Genomic DNA, 18,831 nt, shown 5'->3' with positions numbered 1-18,831 from the left:
GGTGGGACATGTGAATTTACAGATGAATTACATACTAGAGACAGACATAAATATCCAGTAGGAGGCACTGCGGTGCCAGATACAGACCCCACATGGGATTATAGGGATGAAGAAGATCAAGGACAATGGAATCACCTGGTTACTTGTTTAATAGAGGGAATGAAGAAGGGATTTACAAAGCCAGTCAATTTCGACAAACTCCAGGAAATAACCCAGGGAACAGATGAAAACCCTGCCCTTTTTCAAGGTAGATTAGCTGAAGCTATTCAAAAATACACTAATCTAGACCCCACTTTTCCAGAAGGGATTACTATTCTAAACATGTACTTCATTAGTCAATCTGCCCCAGACACACACCGAAAACTGACTAAACTGGCGTTAGGTCCTCAAACACCTGCAAGAGACTTTTGGAGGTTGCTACTCAGGTGTTTAATGATCGGGACTTGACTCTTATTAGACAGGATAAGGACAGAAGGGCAAAGTTACAGGGTAAGGTACAGGCTCACATTTTAGCAGCCTCCATTGAAGATATGCCACAGAAACAGGCTAACCAGGGGTCCAAGTCTCAGACTACCAATGCTGGAGGCTCAAGTAAGTCCCCTTGTTACCGTTGTGGTCAATCTGGACACTGGAGCAGACAGTGCCCAAGAAAGGATCTTCCTCCTGGGCCTTGTCCTCTCTGCAAGTGAGAGGGACATTGGAAGCGTGATTGTCCTCACCTCCAGAGTGAGGAGAGGCCAAGAACACACTTCCCTGCCTGGAGATGTGATCCTGAGGACTCCACCTGAAGGGGCCCAGAGGCCAGTCTGGCTCCCATCACCATTGAACAGACTGAGCCCCGGGTTACTCTGGATGTGGAAGGTAAGCAGATCAATTTTCTTATTGATATGGGTGCCACTTATTCTGTACTTGTTTGCCACTCTGGCCCAACTCGTAAGTCTCATCAAAAAAATTGTCAGAATAGAGGGTGACTCTAAGTTTTGTTACCAAACTTTTCCTTTAACTTGCCAATATCGGACTTAGGTGTTTTCCCATACTTTCTTAGTCCTACCTACTTGTCCTACTCCACTATTAGGGCGAGACTTAATGAAAAAATTAGGAAGCAAATTTATTCTAACATGTGAGGAGGATGGCTTGTTTGTCGCTCTGTCTCCAAGCTCTGTTGTTTCCCAGATACCCTCTAATATTCCACCCCATATATGGGAAGAAGTTGATCCCCAGGTTTGGGACTGCTCCCTTCCAGGAAGAGCTATAACAGCACAGCCAGTCTCTATTACTCTGCGGGACTCTTCTCTTGTACCCCATAAGAGGCAATACCCTTTAAAGCCAGAGGCAATTGAAGGATTACAACCCCTTATATTAAAATTCCTCAGTCATGGCCTCCCTAAAAGATGTCAATCTCACTATAACACTCCTATCTTGCCTGTAAAGAAGCCAAATGGAGATTATCATTTGGTCCAGCACCTCCACATAATTAATGAGGTCACTGTTCCTATCCACCCCATCGTGCCCAACCCATACACTATACTTTCCCAGATCCCAGAAGACTCTAATTGGTTTACAGTCCTGGACTTAAAGGATGCTTTCTTTTGTATTCCTCTGGATGAAACTTCCCAACCTTTATTTGCCTTTGAATGGAAGTTTCCTAATGAAGCTCTTCCTATCCAGTTGATGTGGACAGTCCTCCTTCAAGGTTTTTGGGATAACCCCCATTTGTTTGGAAGTGCCCTAGGCAAGGATCTGCAGGATGTCCAACTCCCTGTTGGTGGTTTACTACAATATGTTGATGATATTCTTATTTGTAGTCCCACAAAGGAGGGTTCTGACCACAATGCTGTCCTTGTCCTTAATTTCTTAGCCCAATGGGGATACCGAGTGCCCCCACAAAAGGCACAAATTTCACAGCAATCAGTGTCCTATTTGGGCTATGATTTAACCCGCGGACACCGGGCACTTTCTATAAACAGGAAAAAGGCTATCCTTGAACTTGGACCACCAAAGACAAAAAGACAACTTTGCACTTTCCTGGGTATGGCAGGATTCTGTCATTTATGGCTTCCTCAGTTCGGGGTAATAGCAAAGACATTATATGAAGCAAGCAGAGGACCTGATACAGAACCTCTGGAGTGGACACAAAAGGAAGACAAGGCCTTTTGGTCAATTCAACAGCAGCTATCTTCTGCCCCAGCCCTGGCTCTGCCTAATGTCAATAAACCTTTTACTCTTTATGTTACTGAAAAGCAGGGCCAGGCCCTCGGTACCCTCACCCAAAGACTAGGGCCAGAGACCTGAATTGTCGGATATTTCTCAAAGACTCTAGACTTGATGGCTTTGCGATGGCAAGTATGCTTAAGGGCTGTAGCAGCTATGGCTCTGTTAGTTGAGGAGGCCTCCAAATTAACCATGGGACAACCTTTAAGAGTCATGACTCCTCATCAGGTACAAGCCGTGTTACAAACTAAGGGACATCAATGGATGACTGGAGGACGTCTAACTAAATATCAGGCCATCCTCCTAGACACCCCCGATATCATGCTTAAGGTTTGTCAAACAATAAATCCAGCATAACTTATGCCCAGTCCTGACTACCCTGTCCAGGACTTGGAGCATACATGCTCTGAAGTCATAGAGCAAGTGTACTCTAGCAGGCCGGACCTGCTGGATTCCCCCATAGATAGTGCAGAGGACACCTGGTTTGTAGATGGCAGTAGCTTCATAGAACAGGGCATACGCAAGGCAGGCTATGCCATAGTAAACGCCTTGCACATCACTGAGGCACACGCCCTTCCAGCCAATATGTCTGCCCAAAAGGCTGAACTCATCGCTGTTACCCGAGCCCTTCACCTGGCAAAGGATATGGTTATTAATATTTACACTGACTCAAAATATGCCTTCTTGGTCCTGTATGCACATGGGGTCATGTGGAAGGAAAGGGGTTTACTCAATGCAAAGAACTCCCCTATCAAATACGGAGCAGAGAGTTTGGCTCTTTTAAACTCTGTGCTTCTTCCTAAGCAAGTGGCTGTGGTCCTTTGCCGGGGGCGTCGGAAGGATTTATCCCTTGAGAGCAAGGGTAATAACTTTGCTGACTGGGAAGCTAAACGGGCAGCTAAACAAAGTAATCTTTTAAGCTTACTCCCCACTTCCCCTGCTTTGGGCCTTATTAGTCTTACTTGTACAACTCAAGAAATAACCCTGGCTCAAGAAAAGGGATATACCCAGGAAACAAAACAGTCTTGGCTAATTAATGACCAGCGAAAAATGTTCATACCTAAAAGCCTTCAACGGAAATTAGTTAATGGAATTCATCAGGCTGCCCATTTTGGCAAACAATCATTGACTCAGCTACTTTCTAAATCCTTCAATGGCCATACTTTCCATGCCACCATTAGACAGGTCTGCCGCTCTTGTGCCACTTGTGCTCAAGTAAATCCAGAGGGGGCAGCTAAACCACCTCCTCTGTTACGGTCTATACAACGACTGGGCACCTATCCTGGGGAAGATTGGCAACTGTATTTTCCCCAAATGCCTCCATGTCATGGCTATAAATATCTTTTGGTATTTGTCGATACCTTTACAGGCTGGATTGAGGCCTTCTCTTGTCGAAGTGAACAGGCAATCGAAGTAACAAAGGCCTTTTTAAGGGAGATTATCCCACACTTTGGCTTGCCCAAGACCTTACAGAGTGATAATGGTCCCTCTTTCATAGCTCAAATAACACAACAGGTCTCTTCAGCTTTGCAAATCAAATACTATTTGCATTTGGCTTGGCATCCACAATCCTCTGGGAAAGTGGAGAAGGCAAACCATACTCTAAAAGGACATCTCTCCAAGTTAAGTCTCGAGACTCAGGAAACTTGGATTACACTCTTACCTATTGGCCTCCTACGGATGAGAACGGCCCCTAAGAACAGTTTAGGGTTAAGCCCATATGAAATCCTGTATGGAAGGCCCTTTCTATCCACCGATATAGTATTTGACTCTGATTACCACCAATTATGTCGATATTCCATTGAGCCTGGTCTAATACGAAAGGAACTAAATGACTATGTTAATAATCATTTACCTAAGCTGGAACCATTGTCTGCCGATGTACCTTGCCAGGTAAATCCTGGAGATATGGTATATTTAAAAGATTGGAAAACACATTCCGATGGGTTAAGCCCAAAATGGAAAGGACCTTATCAAGTCATTCCAAGTACTCCCACAGCTGTAAAATTAAAAGATCATACTTCCTGGACTCATACTTCCCGAATAAAACTTGTGACTTCTTCTCAGGACAAAGCTGATCCAGATCCTGCTGTTCAACCGGACTACTCTTGTGAACAAACTGGTGATGATTTAAAACTACTTTTTAGAACAAAATGAACCCTACCTTGATTATCCTCTTATCTCCTTTTGTAATGACTGACAATTCTATTTTAAAATGGGCTCAACATTATGCTGAGCTCCGTAACCAAACCACGTGTTGGGTTTGTGGACTTTTGCCTCTGTCTAGTACTTCTGGCCTCCCCTGGTGGGTCCCTCTCCTCCAGGGTACTCATTGGCGTGCAATGCTTCTCTTCACTACACAATACATTTATAGCTTGTCTCTTTTACAAGATTCATCTATTACTAATCATAATGTCTCCTTGTGGCCATCCGTTTCTGACACCTGGGAGTACCCTGGCCACAATCAAACCTTTTCCTTCAGTACTACTGCCCAAATACTAACTAGATTTGCCTTGTCACAGGTGGATCATAAGCAAAAAGTTCAAAATGTAAAGTCCCCAACTTATCGATATACACAAGATGGACTATATCAAATTTGGGACGAATATATTTGGCTCACTCTTACTAGTGGTCAACTCAGTCAAAAGGCCACTCTATGTTGGAAGCAAACCAATCACACCTGTGATACATGGCCTACTAGCACCTGACCTATGGGAAAAATTCCCCGTTATATGTGTTCTCATATCATAGCCTTAAGAAATACTGATTGGTTTGGGAATGACTGGGATAGACGGCCCGGCATACATTGGTTAGCCCCTAATGGCACTCAGTGGTTATGTGGCTCCAACTTATGGCCTTGGCTGCCTCCTGGATGGATCGGATGATGCACCCTAGGCTTCGGCTGGATGCAAGGTAGAACTACATTTACCATATCTCCTCCTGCTAACCTACCCAACCTGCAACAGTGCTGGACCCACTCTGTCTTCCACTGGTATGACCACGTTGCCTCAATTTTCCTTCCCCAATTAGGAATTGAAAGTGTCATCTGGCACATGGAAGCTCTAAACAAATTTACTATGAAAGCAGTAAATGATACACAACATAGCCTTTCGCTGCTTGATTTAGAAGTGTCCCAAATGCGTAAGGCAGTCCTCCAAAACTGAATGGCACTGGATGTCTTGACAGCAGCACAGGGGGGGCTTGTGCCATTATAAAAACTGAATGTTGTGTTTATATTCCTGACTACCATCAAAATATCTCTGGCTTCTTATCTGATATGAACCACCAAATTAAGTCCATGTCTGACCCTACCCTATCTCTAAATGATTGGTTGAACTCTTGGTCAGGACCAGGTTTCTGGACTACTATCGAAACCTTATTCATTGGGTTAATCATCTTACTTGTATTTCTTATTATAATTTGTTGTATATTTCGTTGTTTGTCTTCTGCATGTCAACAAAGGTTCACCTCCTGGACCACCTCTCACCAAATGATTCTCTCGTCGCCAGAGGATCTGTACCCCTTGTCAGCCTTGGACTCGATGGGTGCAGCCTTCCGGTCTGCTGAGCCCCCTACCTGTAGCCATGGCCCCATTTAGGGACAGCTCTATGACCTTGTACAGACGGAAGTAGTTACAGAAGACTGACCATCGTCCATATCTCCAAAAGATTTCAGGGTTTGGGGGGGTTATGATGAGGTTTTAGGCTGGTTAATTTTAAAACTACAGATGAGATGTAGGCTCCAAGTGGTGGAATTTGCTTTCTCCTTTGTTGGGAAACATTTACATTTCTAAGGGAAACCTCTGTCTCTGAAGATGCCTCCCTCTCTGTGCCAGGAAGAAGGGGAATGGCCTTATCTCTGGAAACTCTTAATCAATGCCAGAGGCAAGGACTTAAGTTGTTTACTGTCTGGCAAGTTCATTTAACTGACTGCCCCCCCAAATCTTCCTTTGTCTTTAGCTGAAGATAATATTCAAGTGGTGACTTCTGCCATTTACTCAATCTGGTTTGATTCTTATCTAAAAGTTGTGGGACCGCCAAATGGCCAGACCCTATGGGCACTGATACCATTTTAACTTTTTTACATATTCTTTGTCTTGTAAAGAGATAACTCACATACCTATGCCTTAAATTTAGCTCTAACCCTCAACTTGGTGCAGCAGAAGCTCTGACGGCCCATGGGTCCTGTCCCCATGCTATTCTATTCTCTAAGTAAAAGAGCACTACTGCCAGATCTTGAGTCTAAGAAACCTTACTTTCGACTCCTTGGCTCACTGACCCTGCATCACCCCCCACCTCTAGAGCAATGTAGGGCATGGCTGAGAGCATAAGTTCTACTCCAGTGAGATCAGGGCTGGAAAGAAATGGCATTTCAGCCACCTTTGTAGGAGACGTTCCCAGTACACTTTAAGAGCACAGTGGAAAGCGAGTACTTTCTCAGCTTCCTAAAGAGCTGGAAGCAAGATGGTTTGTGGCTTGTCTCCCCTTGAGGGATGGAGACAGTGCATTGTGCCTTCCACCTCTAGAGCAATGTAGGCTGAGAGCAAATGGGCCTTGCTGATTTAGGTGCTTTTTGACATGCTCTTCAATAATGCCTGATGCCTGTTGGTTAAAATCCTATTGTCCCTCTCCTCCTCAGCATGTGGAAGCACAATCATTCAGATGCTGCCCTGTTGCTTAAGGAGAAGCTGTAGGCATTGGGTGTGAGCAGGGTGGGCAAGACGGAAATGTGGCAGAAGTTCTACAGCAGTGATGTCAGTGCTGGAAAGAAACGGCGTTTCAGCTGCCCTAGTAGGAGAGGTTTCCCGGTATGCCGTAAGAGCACCGAGGAAAGTGAGTACTTTCTCAGCTTCCTAAAGAGCTGGAAGCAAGACGGTTTGTGGCTTGTCTCCCCGTGAGGGATGGAGGCAGTGCTTTGTGCCTTCCACCTCTAGAGCAATGAAGGGCATGGCAGAGAGCAAAGGGGCCTTCCTGATTTTGGTGCTTTCTGAGAAGCTCTCCACCAGCGCCGAAGCTCTGTTGGTTAAAAGCTTATTCTTTCTCTCTTCCGAAGCATGTGGAAGCACAATCATTGGGCTGCTGCCCTGTTGCTTAAGGAGAAGATGTAGGAACATCTTCAGGCCAGCGTTGGTAAGACGGAAATGTCGAAGAAGCTGAAGGTTTAAAGCGGCGAGACCAGGGTGGAAAAGAAATGGCTTTTCAGCCACATTTGTAGGAGACGTTCCCGGTATGCTGTAAGAGCATCGTGGAAAGTGAGTTCTTTTTCACCTTCCTAAAGAGCTGGAAGCAAGACCGTTTGTGGCTTGTCTCTCCTTGACGGATGGAGGCAGTGCTTTGTGCCTTCCACCTCTAGATCAATGTAGGGCACTGCTGAGAGCAAAGGGGACTTTCTGACATTTGTGCTTTCTGACCCTCCCTTCAACAGTGCACAGGGGCTGTTGGTTGAAAGCCTATTGTCTGTCTCCTCCTAAGCTTGTGGAAGCACAGTCATCCGGGCCTTGACCCTCTTGCTTAAGGTGAAGATGCAGGCACTCGGTCTGAGCAGGGTTGGCAAGATGGAAATGTGCCAGAAGCAGGAGTTCTAAAGCAGCGATGGAAGGGCTGGAAAGAAATGGCGTTTCAACTGCCTTTGTAGGAGAGGTTTCCCAGAACGCTGTAAGAGCACTGTTGAAAGTGAGTTCTTTCTCAGCTTCCTGAAGAGCTGGAAGCCAGTCGGTTTGTGGCTTGTCTCACATTGAGGGATGGATGCAATGCTTTGTCCCTTCCAGCTCTAGAGCAATGTAAGGCACAGCTGACAGCCAATGTGCCTCTTGAGATAGGTGCTTCCTGACTGCTGTGGGCAAATTGGTTGCTCGTTGCCTGGGACCGCTTCCCTGAAGCAAATCAACTGCAGTGGTGCAGGAGTTCGTCCAGGCCTTGCCAAGAGCCAGAGGCAGGAGTGTTTCTTCTTCTTGTGATCTCATGGAGGGCAAGCAAGACACATTGTGCCTTTGCTGCACAGTGCTTTCTTAGGTTGGCTGGGACATGGTTTCCCTCTGGCTGCTGACTTGCTCTGCTGCGAGGAAGGGTTCTTCTAGGTGAGGGAGATTCTCTCTGCTAGTGCCCGAGGGAGGTTTGTGAAAAGCAGATTGTTTCACTCTTCCTAACCATGTGGAAGCACCAGCCTTCTGGCCTCGGCCCATTCCTTGAGGGGAAGAGGTAGGCATTATATCTGAGCAAGTTTAGAAAGATTGAAATGTGCCCGCAACAGAAGTGCGGTGGCCGCGCTTCAGAAGCTGGAAAGAAGCCACGTTTCAGCTGCCGTTTGAATCAGACGTTGCCGGGCCGCTGTCAGAGCACTGTGGAAAGGGAGTTCTTTCTCAGCTTCCTAAATACTTAGAAGCCCGACTGTTGGTGGCTTGTGTTGTCTTGAGGGATTTAGGGAGTGCTTTGTGTGTCCCAGCTCTAGACCCATGTTTGGCATGGCTGACAGCAAATGTGCCTCTCGAGATAGGTGCTTCCTGACTGCCTGTGGACAATTCGGTTGCTCCTTGCCTTGGGAAGACTCCCTGAAGGAAACCAACTGCAATGATGCAGGAGTTCCTCCAGGCCTTGCCAAGAGCCAGAAGCAAGAGTGTTTCTCCTGCTTGTGACCCTGGTGCCTCCCAGCTCTAGAGCAGTATATGGCATGGCTTACAGCAAATGTGCATTTTGAGATAGGTGTTTTCTTGACTGCTTTTTATAATTCCATTGCTGTTTGCCCAGGAAGGGTCCCCTGAGGGAAACCAACTGCAATGATTCAGGATTTCATCCAGGCCTTACCAAGAGCCATAAGCATGAGTGTTTCTCCTCTTTTGATCTCATGGAGTGTAAGCAAGACTCATTGTGTCCTGGGTCTTCACTGAATTGTAAGTTTGCCAGTGACACAGTTTCCCTCTGGCTGGTGAGTTACCCTGCTGTCAGGGAGCATTCTTCTACGTGAAGGAGATTCTCTCTGCCATTCCAAAATGGCTATTAGTTAAAAGCATATTGCTTCACTCCTCCTAAGCATGTGAAGCACCAATGTTCTGCCCTCGGCCCTGCTGCTAAAGGGGAAGATGTAGGCATTGTGTCTGAGCAGGGTTAGAAAGATGGAAATGTGGCAGAGGCAGAATGGGGATAGCTGCGAGTTGGAAGGTGCAAGGATATCAGGCCACATGCAGGAGAAACACTCTTGCTTCTGGCTCTTGCCAAGGACTGGAAGAACTCCTCAAGATTGCACTTTGTTTCCTTCAGGGAAGCTCTCCCTGGCAGACAGCAACGCATCTCTATAAGGCAGTCAGAAAGCACCTATCTCTAAGACAGATTTGGTGTCAGCCCTGCCAAACAGTGCTTTAGACCTGGGACCTACGATCCATTACATCCATCCCTTAACATAAGACCAGCCACAAACCATCTTCCTTCCAGGTCTTGAGGAAGCTGTGAAAGAACTCCCTTCCACAGTGCTCTTACAGTGTAACCGCAATGCCTGATACACAAGGCAGCAGGAACCCACTTTCTTTCCAGCTTCCAACTCGCAGATATCTCACTTCTGCTTCTGCAATATGTCAATATTTCTAACATTGCTCAGACACAATGCCTAGATCTTACACTGAAGAACTGGAGCTGATGGAATATTTGTTCCTCTTCATGATTCTACAGATCAAAGCAAAGTGGTTTCACAAAAAGCCCTTGCTCCCTGACAGAGAATCTCTCACACCTAAAATGTCGCTCTTCTGAACATATGAAAGAAGCACTCCAAGGGGAACTTTGTCACAGGTGACATATCAGAGCACTGTATAGCTGAGAGAAAAGTGCTATTTTTTCCTTGTCATGAAATCACAAGGAGGTGAATCACGCTTGCTCCCAGCTCAGGGGATGTCCTTCCATAAGTCGCGCAATATTGTGCTTAACTTGCTTCAGGGAAGCACTCTGGGGCAGACAGCGACAGAATTCTCAGAAGGCTGTCATAGAGCACCTCTCATGAAAGGCACCATTGGTCTCAGATGTTTCATACATTACTCTAGAGTTCACACGCAATAGCTATTCCATCCATCCTCAAGATAAGAGAAGCCACAAACCCTCTTCCTTCCAGGACTTTAGGAATCACGGAAAGAACTCTGTTTATACAGTGCTCTTACAACATAATAGCGAGGTCTCATTCACATGCGAGAATCAACTCTATTTCATCCTAACTTGTAACACGCAGCCTAGGAACTTGTGCTTCTGCAAGATTTCAATCATTTTCACATGGCTCATGCACTATCTGTATATCTTACGCTCATGCAATGGTACTGAGGGAAGAACCTTGGTGCTTCCACATGCTTAGGAAGAGTGAAGGAAAATGCGTCTACTAAACAGCCCTTGCTGACTTGCAGAGAGAATCTTGCAACCCTAAAGGAATACGTTCTCAGAACAAAAAAGCAGCCACAGGGATCTTTGTCACAGGAGACATATCAAAGCAGTGTAGAGCCAAGACAGAATGTCTGTTGTTTGCTTGCCATGAGATCAGAAGGAGGAGTAACACTCTTGTTTCTGGCTGTTTTCAAAGATCTTGTATAACTCATGCAACCCTACACTTTACTTCCTTCAACCAAGTGCTCACCCACATAAAGTGAAACGATTTTTTTTTCAGCACTCTGTGCGCACCCATCTCTAAAGATGCATTTTCTGTCCAAGGTGTCAAACCTTTGACTAGAGCTTGGACAGAATAGCTATCACTTCCATCCCTCAAGATAACAGAGGAAGAAATATTCCTCCTTCTAGGTCTTTGCAATCCTCTCTAAGAAGAGTTTTCAAACAGTGCTCTTTATAGCATTCAGTCAAGCACTCAATCACATGCAATGTTTGTTCCCTTATCCCAGCCTAAAACACACCACTTAGTAACATTTTCATTTCAGAGATTTTAATCTCTTCAGTTCAGCTAGGAAAGAAAGCTTGTAACAAATATTCCAAGAACCACCCCAGGGTAGAGAAGCTCCTGATTCTACATCTTTAGGAGCATCTCAGGAGATCATTTTTAACAAACTGCACTAGAAGGCATACAGACAGAATCTCCCCTAAGTTTAATAAGAATATTCTGTCTAAACACAGCATTATAAGTAGGTGTTTGAGAACCTTGTCCTGTATGAGATTTCAAACTCACTACAGCCAAGCGAGAATATTTATCACTTCCTTGCTATGAGATCACAAGGAGGAGAAACAGTCTTGCTTCTAGCTGTTTCTGAAGATCTTGTATAACTCATGCAACATTGCACTTTGCTTCCTTTGATCGAGTGCTCACACACATACAGTGAAAGTATTCTCTCACAGAATGCAGTTCACACTTCAAAAGGCACACTTTGTGCCAGAGGTTTCAAACACTTGGCTACAGCTGGGACAGAATGGCTATGAAACCCATCACTCGAGATAACAGAGGGAAGACATCTACTTCCTTCTATGTCTTCAGGAACCTCTTACAGAACATTTTCACACAGCATTCTTTATTGCATGTGTGCCATAAAGATGTTCCTAAAGACATAGAAGGAAGAGTGTTTCTACCCTTTGTTCTTTCTTAGAATGTATGTTATAGACATTTTGTCCAAGCTGGAGTGAAAAGTTTCAAATCTCTTTAACCAAAACTTTTCCCAGGTTAAATTAGTTTCCTGACAGATTTTCACAATCATCTTCTTTATTGCGTGGTTCATCTTTTCTGTCTTTCTTGCCAACTCGGGCCACCATGAGTTGTGGAATTTCCAAGTGATACCCCAGCCCTTGAGGCTTCCTGGGTTGTTTGGGAGATAACTGCAGTGCTGTTGTCATTCTGGATCGACAGTGGAAGTCTATACCTGGGAATGATCTCCTTTCACGAAACTTTGGTCACTTTGGTGTCCTCCCTGTTTTGGAAGGGAATGCTTCAACCCACACTGTGAAGGTGTCTATGAGTACAAGGAGTTACATGATATTCCAAGAGGCTCAAGGCATCATGTTAAAGTCCACTTGCCAGTCCTCACAGGGGACCACTCCTCAATGTTGAACCCCCTTATTCAAGGAGGGAAGCCCTGTCCTGGGATTGTTTTTGGCACAGATCACACATTTTTGGTAACATTCTGAATGGTTCGTTGCAAATTAGGACCAATTAAACACCTTTGGATCCACTGCAAGGTGGCATCCCTCCCATAGTGAGTGCTCTGAAGGATTTAACAATTTCTCCCAGAAGGGCTTCAGGTACCAAGATGAGTCTTTCTGACTTACATTTATATCCTTGATACTCCACAGATGATGAGTCAAATCTCCATGCCCTGGCTCTCTCTCAAACTTTCTGTGTGTAGCTATGCTGGAATTTAGCAAAGTCAATTTGGGGAACTAAGGGATCCAAGAGTGCCCTGAAAGTCATAGTCCTAGCAGCAGTCTTCGCTGCCTGATCAGCCAGTTGATTACGTCGGGCTTCCGAAGTGTCCCCTTTCTGATGTGGAGGGCAGAACATGATGGCTACTGCCATGGCTAGTTAATGGCCTCTAATAAGGTCAATATTTCCTGGGAATATTTTATGTCCCTCTTTCCGGCAGTCAAGAGTCCCGTCTCTTTCCTTACGGCCCCAGGGGCATGGACCACTAAAAAGGCATATTTTGAGTCTGTGCTCTTGTGTCTTTACCTATTTGAAGAGCTTTAGTTAGGGCAATTAGCTCAGCCTCTTGAGATGAAATATCTGGAGGCAGAGCCTTTGCTTCCATGGTGTCCTGTAGGGTGACAACTGCATACCCTGCTTGATGTTGCCCTCATCCAAGAAGCTGCTTCCATCAGTGAACAGTCCCAAGTCCAACTGCTCCAACAGTTGGACATTCAAATCAGGTCAGCTCTAGAACACCTGTTCAATGATCTGAAGTCAATCATGAAAGTGGTCTTGTTGACTCAGTAGGTAGAAATGTTGCAGGTTTTAAGGTAGAAATAGCCTTTAACTTTACTTCTGGATTGCCTAATAAAGTAGCCTGATCCTGAGGTTAGCCAAGATCCTCCTTTCTGTTCTTTTCTTAGAGGACTCAGAGGGAGGACACAATGGGGAGTGTGCACCATGGTGGGCTGTGCCAATGTGAACATTTCAGCTTCTTGTAGTATTTTACAGATGGTGGCAATGGCTCAGAGGCAAGACAGCTACCCTTTGACCATCTGATCTGACTGCTCAGTAAAATAGGCCACAAGCCTCCTGGTGGGTCTAAGGTTCTGAGTCAGGACTCACAGACTAAGGCCCTGTTTTTCGTTTACAAAGAGATCAAAGGGCTTTCTCAAATCTAGAAGTCCCAAGGCTGGGGCAGTAAATAATTTTTCTTTAACTTGATTGTACTTGATGGGGTTCAGGTCAGGCCGTCCCAGGATGTGTCACTCTGGTATGAGGATTATTTCAAGCTGAAGACAATAAAGGCTCAAACTCAGGAAGAATATTTGACATTTCCCCCCTAACTGCCTAAAAGAAATTTAAAATGAAGGCCTGTCCCTCTGGGTTTCGGTAGACTGGAAAGATCCTTGCTAAGCCCACTCTTATCAAGTCCTGTTTACCATTAACTTTTCCATTTCCATGTGAGTTGTCTTCCTCCCCTTTGAAGCCTCAAATCACTACCCCAAATATCATCCTTGTCTGTAGCTGAAGATATTTAAACAGGCAGCCTCAGCCTGTTTAACTCAGTTGGCTGAGTTACTCAGTTTCTCCTGAGTTTCTCCCATGTATACATGCTATTAAACTTTGTTTGATTTTCTCCTGCTGACCTGCTTTTTTAGTTATTTTACCAGCCATAACAACCCTAAGGAAAGGGCGCTTTCCTGACAAACACATTCTGGCCCTTTCATGTCCACATCAAAGGCTCGAGGTCTCCTCCCATTAAGTCCTCAAATAGAGATTTTAACATTAATCTAATGCTGACTGTCCAAATTCGACAGAAGCCTGACATTCCCAAAAAAGTCTACACAATTATCGATGGGGAGTAGGACTTCCAACTCAAGTGATTGCTTCTCTCCTGTCTGGGAACAGGATTCTCTGGGCTTCTGACAGTTCAAAACCTAAGTATTTAACATTATTTGTCACTATTTGTGACACTATCTACCTAGAGATAGCATCAGATCCTACAAGATTACCCTTTGCCTGCCATTTTAGATGCCAATTGCAAGTCCAGGTTGTCACCCATCCTTCTGACCAACCTGCCACAGACCAGAGGTGCCCATGAACACCCTCTTTTGGATTTGATTAAACTACTTTTATAGAGCAACTCACAGAACTCAGGGAAACAATTTACTTAGCCAGACTGAAGAGATGCATAGAGCACGATATGTGAGAGAGGGATGTGGAGTTCCCAAGCTCTCTCTGGGTGTACCGCTCTCCCTGAGTTTTCCCATTGTCAAATAAAAATGGCAAGTAATAGGATGTATTGGAATATATGAGGAAGCCATTTTGGTGTAAACCTAATTCGGCCTGACCTTGTCTTTCCAAAAGGGCCTTAACGAGGCCATTGAGCATGCATTGTATATCTGCTTTAGAGATTCCCTATGGCAAGAGCAAAAGGCCCTTGAGATAAAGGTGCAACTTCCCTCCCCCTCCAACATTAGCATCTCCTTAAGGTTTAAGCATCTTTCCTTAGGCTAGAAACTGATTGCTGTGCTCACCTGTGACTGCCCAGCTCGAGACAATAGACTTGCCTCCTGCTATGCCCATGAAGATAGCAGACCCACTACCTGCTGTGTCCATCAAGCGCTGTGCAGACAGGGCAATCTTGTGACTATTATGGGAGGGACATTTCAATCATATGTGAAACACCCTCTTTGAGGGTATATAACCGCCCTATGTGCCCCCACTTCTTTGGAGTGCTCTGTTCCTTTGTGGAAAGACTCTCCCGGGTTATAATCCTAAGATTTAAGCTCAGAATAAACTCACTCAAATTTGCATTTATAGATCGGTTATGGATTATTTTCATCGACAGTCTCTCCTTTTCCTGATACCTCTTTTATGTCATCAGGAACTATAGCCAACTTTTGGAGTTTCCCAATGGATATCTGGAGCACTTTAAGATATGACATAGTGTCAGGGCATGAAAGTCCCCTTTCTTCCCTTATTAGGTTTCTATGGCCGGACTAATAGTAAAACTGACACAAGACCAGGTTAACAGGAGAATAATACAGTTTAATGCATGCATTTTGGAGACCATAAAGAAATGATGCTCAGAGAGTGAACAAAACAGACAGTGTATATATCTTTTACACTAAGAAACATAAAATTATGAAAAATTGACAGGGCAAAGAAACTCAGGTGTGGGGCATGTAAATAGTGGGAATGTAGGATGAGATAGTAAATTTGCAAGGTTTGTTTATGCAGGCTTCTCAGCCCTTAATCCCCTAGCTCTGGTGATAAGGATGCAGGGAGAACACTTTTCAAATGGCAGATTCATTTCCTGTATTCAAGGGAACAGAGACAGCAGGCTCAGAAAGCCGTTTTTGCTGTCTGAACCGGCAAACCCCTGGCCGCAGAAGTGAAACGTGTGAACTTAACTGCTGCCCCACTGGGCCAGCCCCTAGATGCATTATTTTATGTAAGCAAACTGGGGAATAAAACTATGTGAAGTGCATTATTGTTCTTAATAAAGAAGACTCAGAAGCAAACATAATGCTCATCCAGTTTAAATTCATGAACCAAATCCATAGCAATCAAGATAATTAAATGTCCAAAACTTATGTTTGAGCAAAATATATATGTATGTGCCAATCACAAAATGATGTCAACATCACAAATCTAATTATATAAATTTAAAGATTTTATTTTTCCTTTTTCTCCCCAAAGCCCTCTGATGCATAGTTGTATATTCTTAGTTGTGGGTCCTTCTAGTTGTGGCATGTGGGATGCCACCTCAGCATGGCTTGACGTGAGGTGCCATGTCCGCACCCAGAACCTGAACCGGTGAACCCCTGGGCCACTGCAGTGGAGCGCACGAACTCAACCACTCAGTCACTGGGCCGGCGCCTCCTTATATAAATTTAAAACCACATAACTAGCAATAGGGAGTATAATTTATTTATCCAAGAACATAACGATAAATTCATTTTAGTTTTTCAAAAGGCAAGATGGATGAACGTCGAGGACATTATACTAAGTGAAATGTGATTCCATTTACATGAGGCATATAAAATAGTCAAACACGTAGAAGCAGACAGTAGAATGGTGTTGGCCAGGGGCTGGGGGAAGGGGAAATAGGAGTTGTTATGCAATAGGTAGAAAGTTTCAGTTATGCAAGATGATTAAGTTCTAGAGATCTGTACAACATTGTGCCTATAGTTAGCATTACTGTATTGTATACTTAGAAACTTAAGAGTGTGGAGCTCTTCTCAATAAAAATATAAAAAGATTTGGAAAAATAGAAAAAAGATTCTAACACTTGATAGTTGTTGCCTCCACACAGGGTAGAGGGAATGGGAATGGGGGACACTGTATGAGTGCAAACTTAGCTTATAAGTAATTATGTGGTACTTTATTAATCTTATCAGGCAAAACTATTGTTTAAAGTGGGTGATGGAAATATGGTCTCTATAATGTCATTTTCTACATATTTACGTGTGTGTGTATGCATATGCATATAGGTGTGTGGGTGTGTTACCTACAAATATTTAGAAAGGTGAAATTTTGTGATCCACGTGATGGTCCTGTCTTATAATTTTATCTGCTTGACCAAGGTAAGTTTATTAATAGCCAACCAAAACTTAGGAAATGTGAAATGCCTCTCGTACAATAAATGATAAGCTTCAAATGAGAGATCAAGCTGTAATATAAAGCATCAATAACAACGGAAAGTAAAAGCAATGGTTTTTTTCAAAAAAGCTTTACAAAATTCTGGAAATGCTAACTAGATGAGGAAATTGACAGAGCTGGCGTGAGAATAAAAGTATTGTTAACTGAGCATGGTACAGACTGCCTTTGGTCACACAACAGACAATATACAAAGGAAATTACACAGGAAGGAACATGAACTTCAGGTGGATATTTGGACTCTGGAGCTAACCTCAAGGATATAAATTCATTGTAATGAATAGCTCAAAGTTGGGAGAAATCTTTGTAATTTCCTCTGTATTGTCCACAGGTTGTCTGTTACTTCATTATTTTAGAGCCTAGAATGTGCAACATCCTTATTAACTATTAGGAGCACCAAAATGAAGAAAGAACACTTGTGTCTTACCTTAAAGTAGTAAATATTCTATAGAATGATACACAAGTTGTCTCTGTTTCTTTATCAAAGTTAAAATCTCATTAAAGGTAGAATCCAGCACTGGGAACGAAAATCACATATGTTCTTTCAGAATTTTAGAGTGTATATTGTATTCATTCATTCACTTATTCATCATTCACTCCATCAGTCAGCCAACAAATAGCTTTTGAACATTGACTCTTTCTTGGATATTATTTTAGAAGGTGTTCATAAAAACTATCTAAACATACCCTTTTTTATGAAAAAGCTTATAGACTAGCAAATTCCATTCATAAAGTAAAATAAAAAATGTCGGTATTTATTACAATATTTATTTTTGCTTGAAGAGAGATCACAGGTTTATATGAAAAATATATTTTCCATCCAAATAATTTTTTATGACAAGCTAGAAATTGGATGAGGTATATGATGGGTGCTTTATGAATTTCAATGAAAAATTGATATTCAGTATCATCACAACAATTCATACTTTGAATTTATGCTTTACATCCTCCGATTTTTGTGGCAAATACACGAAGGCTTATCGCTTTTTTTTGTCTGAGGAAGATTATCCCTGAGGTAACAGCTGCCAATCCTCCTCTTTTTTTCTGAGGAAGACTGGTCCCGAGCTCACATCCATGCCCATCTTCCTCTACTTTATATGTGGGGCGTCTACCACAGCATGGCTTGCCACGCAGTGCCGTGTCCGCACCTGGGATCCGAACCGGCAATCCCCAGGCTGCTGAAGCAGAACATTGCGCACTTAACCACTGTACCACCAGGCTGATCCCTGAAGGCTTATTGTTGACATAAGAATTGAGGTTTTGCAAGCCAGCCATGCTGGCCTAGCAGTTCAAGTTCAGCATGCTCCACTTTGCTGGCCTGGGTTCAGTTCCTGGGTATGGAAGTACACCACTCGTGTGTCAGTAGCCATTCTGTGCTGGTAGTTCACATAGTACTCTAGTTCTAGGACTTAGAACTACAATAGACAACTATGTGCTGAGGCTTCGAGGAGGAAAAAGAAAGAGGAGTATTGGCAACAGATCTTGAATGGGGTGAATCTTTCCTAGCAAAGAAACAAAAGAATAAAGAAAATAATCTTCTATTATTAAAAAGAAGAATGAAGGTCTGGCATTCAATTTTATTCATAATACTCACATTAAAATTAAACATTGGAGCCAGAATCCTTTGTTTTCCAACTGCTGGATTTGCTTACATCCCTGGACCAGAAGCAAAATTTCCCAGCAAATGTAGGGTTATCATTCAAAATACACAAACAAAAAGTGGAGTCATAGCATGTGATGGTTATTCAAAATGATCACCTAAGAGAGTCCCTTGTCTATCTCCACTTTTTCACTCTAGTGGATACTTGACTAATGAATATTCAATTTATCTTTCTTTCCCTGGGGAATGAGACCTTTATTTGGGAA

Source organism: Equus quagga, chromosome 10 (assembly GCF_021613505.1).
Source record: "Equus quagga isolate Etosha38 chromosome 10, UCLA_HA_Equagga_1.0, whole genome shotgun sequence".
In the NCBI taxonomy this organism is placed as follows: Eukaryota; Metazoa; Chordata; class Mammalia; order Perissodactyla; family Equidae; genus Equus; species Equus quagga.
The sequence above is the reverse complement of the archived record's forward strand: the minus strand, read 5'-3'. Positions refer to the sequence as shown.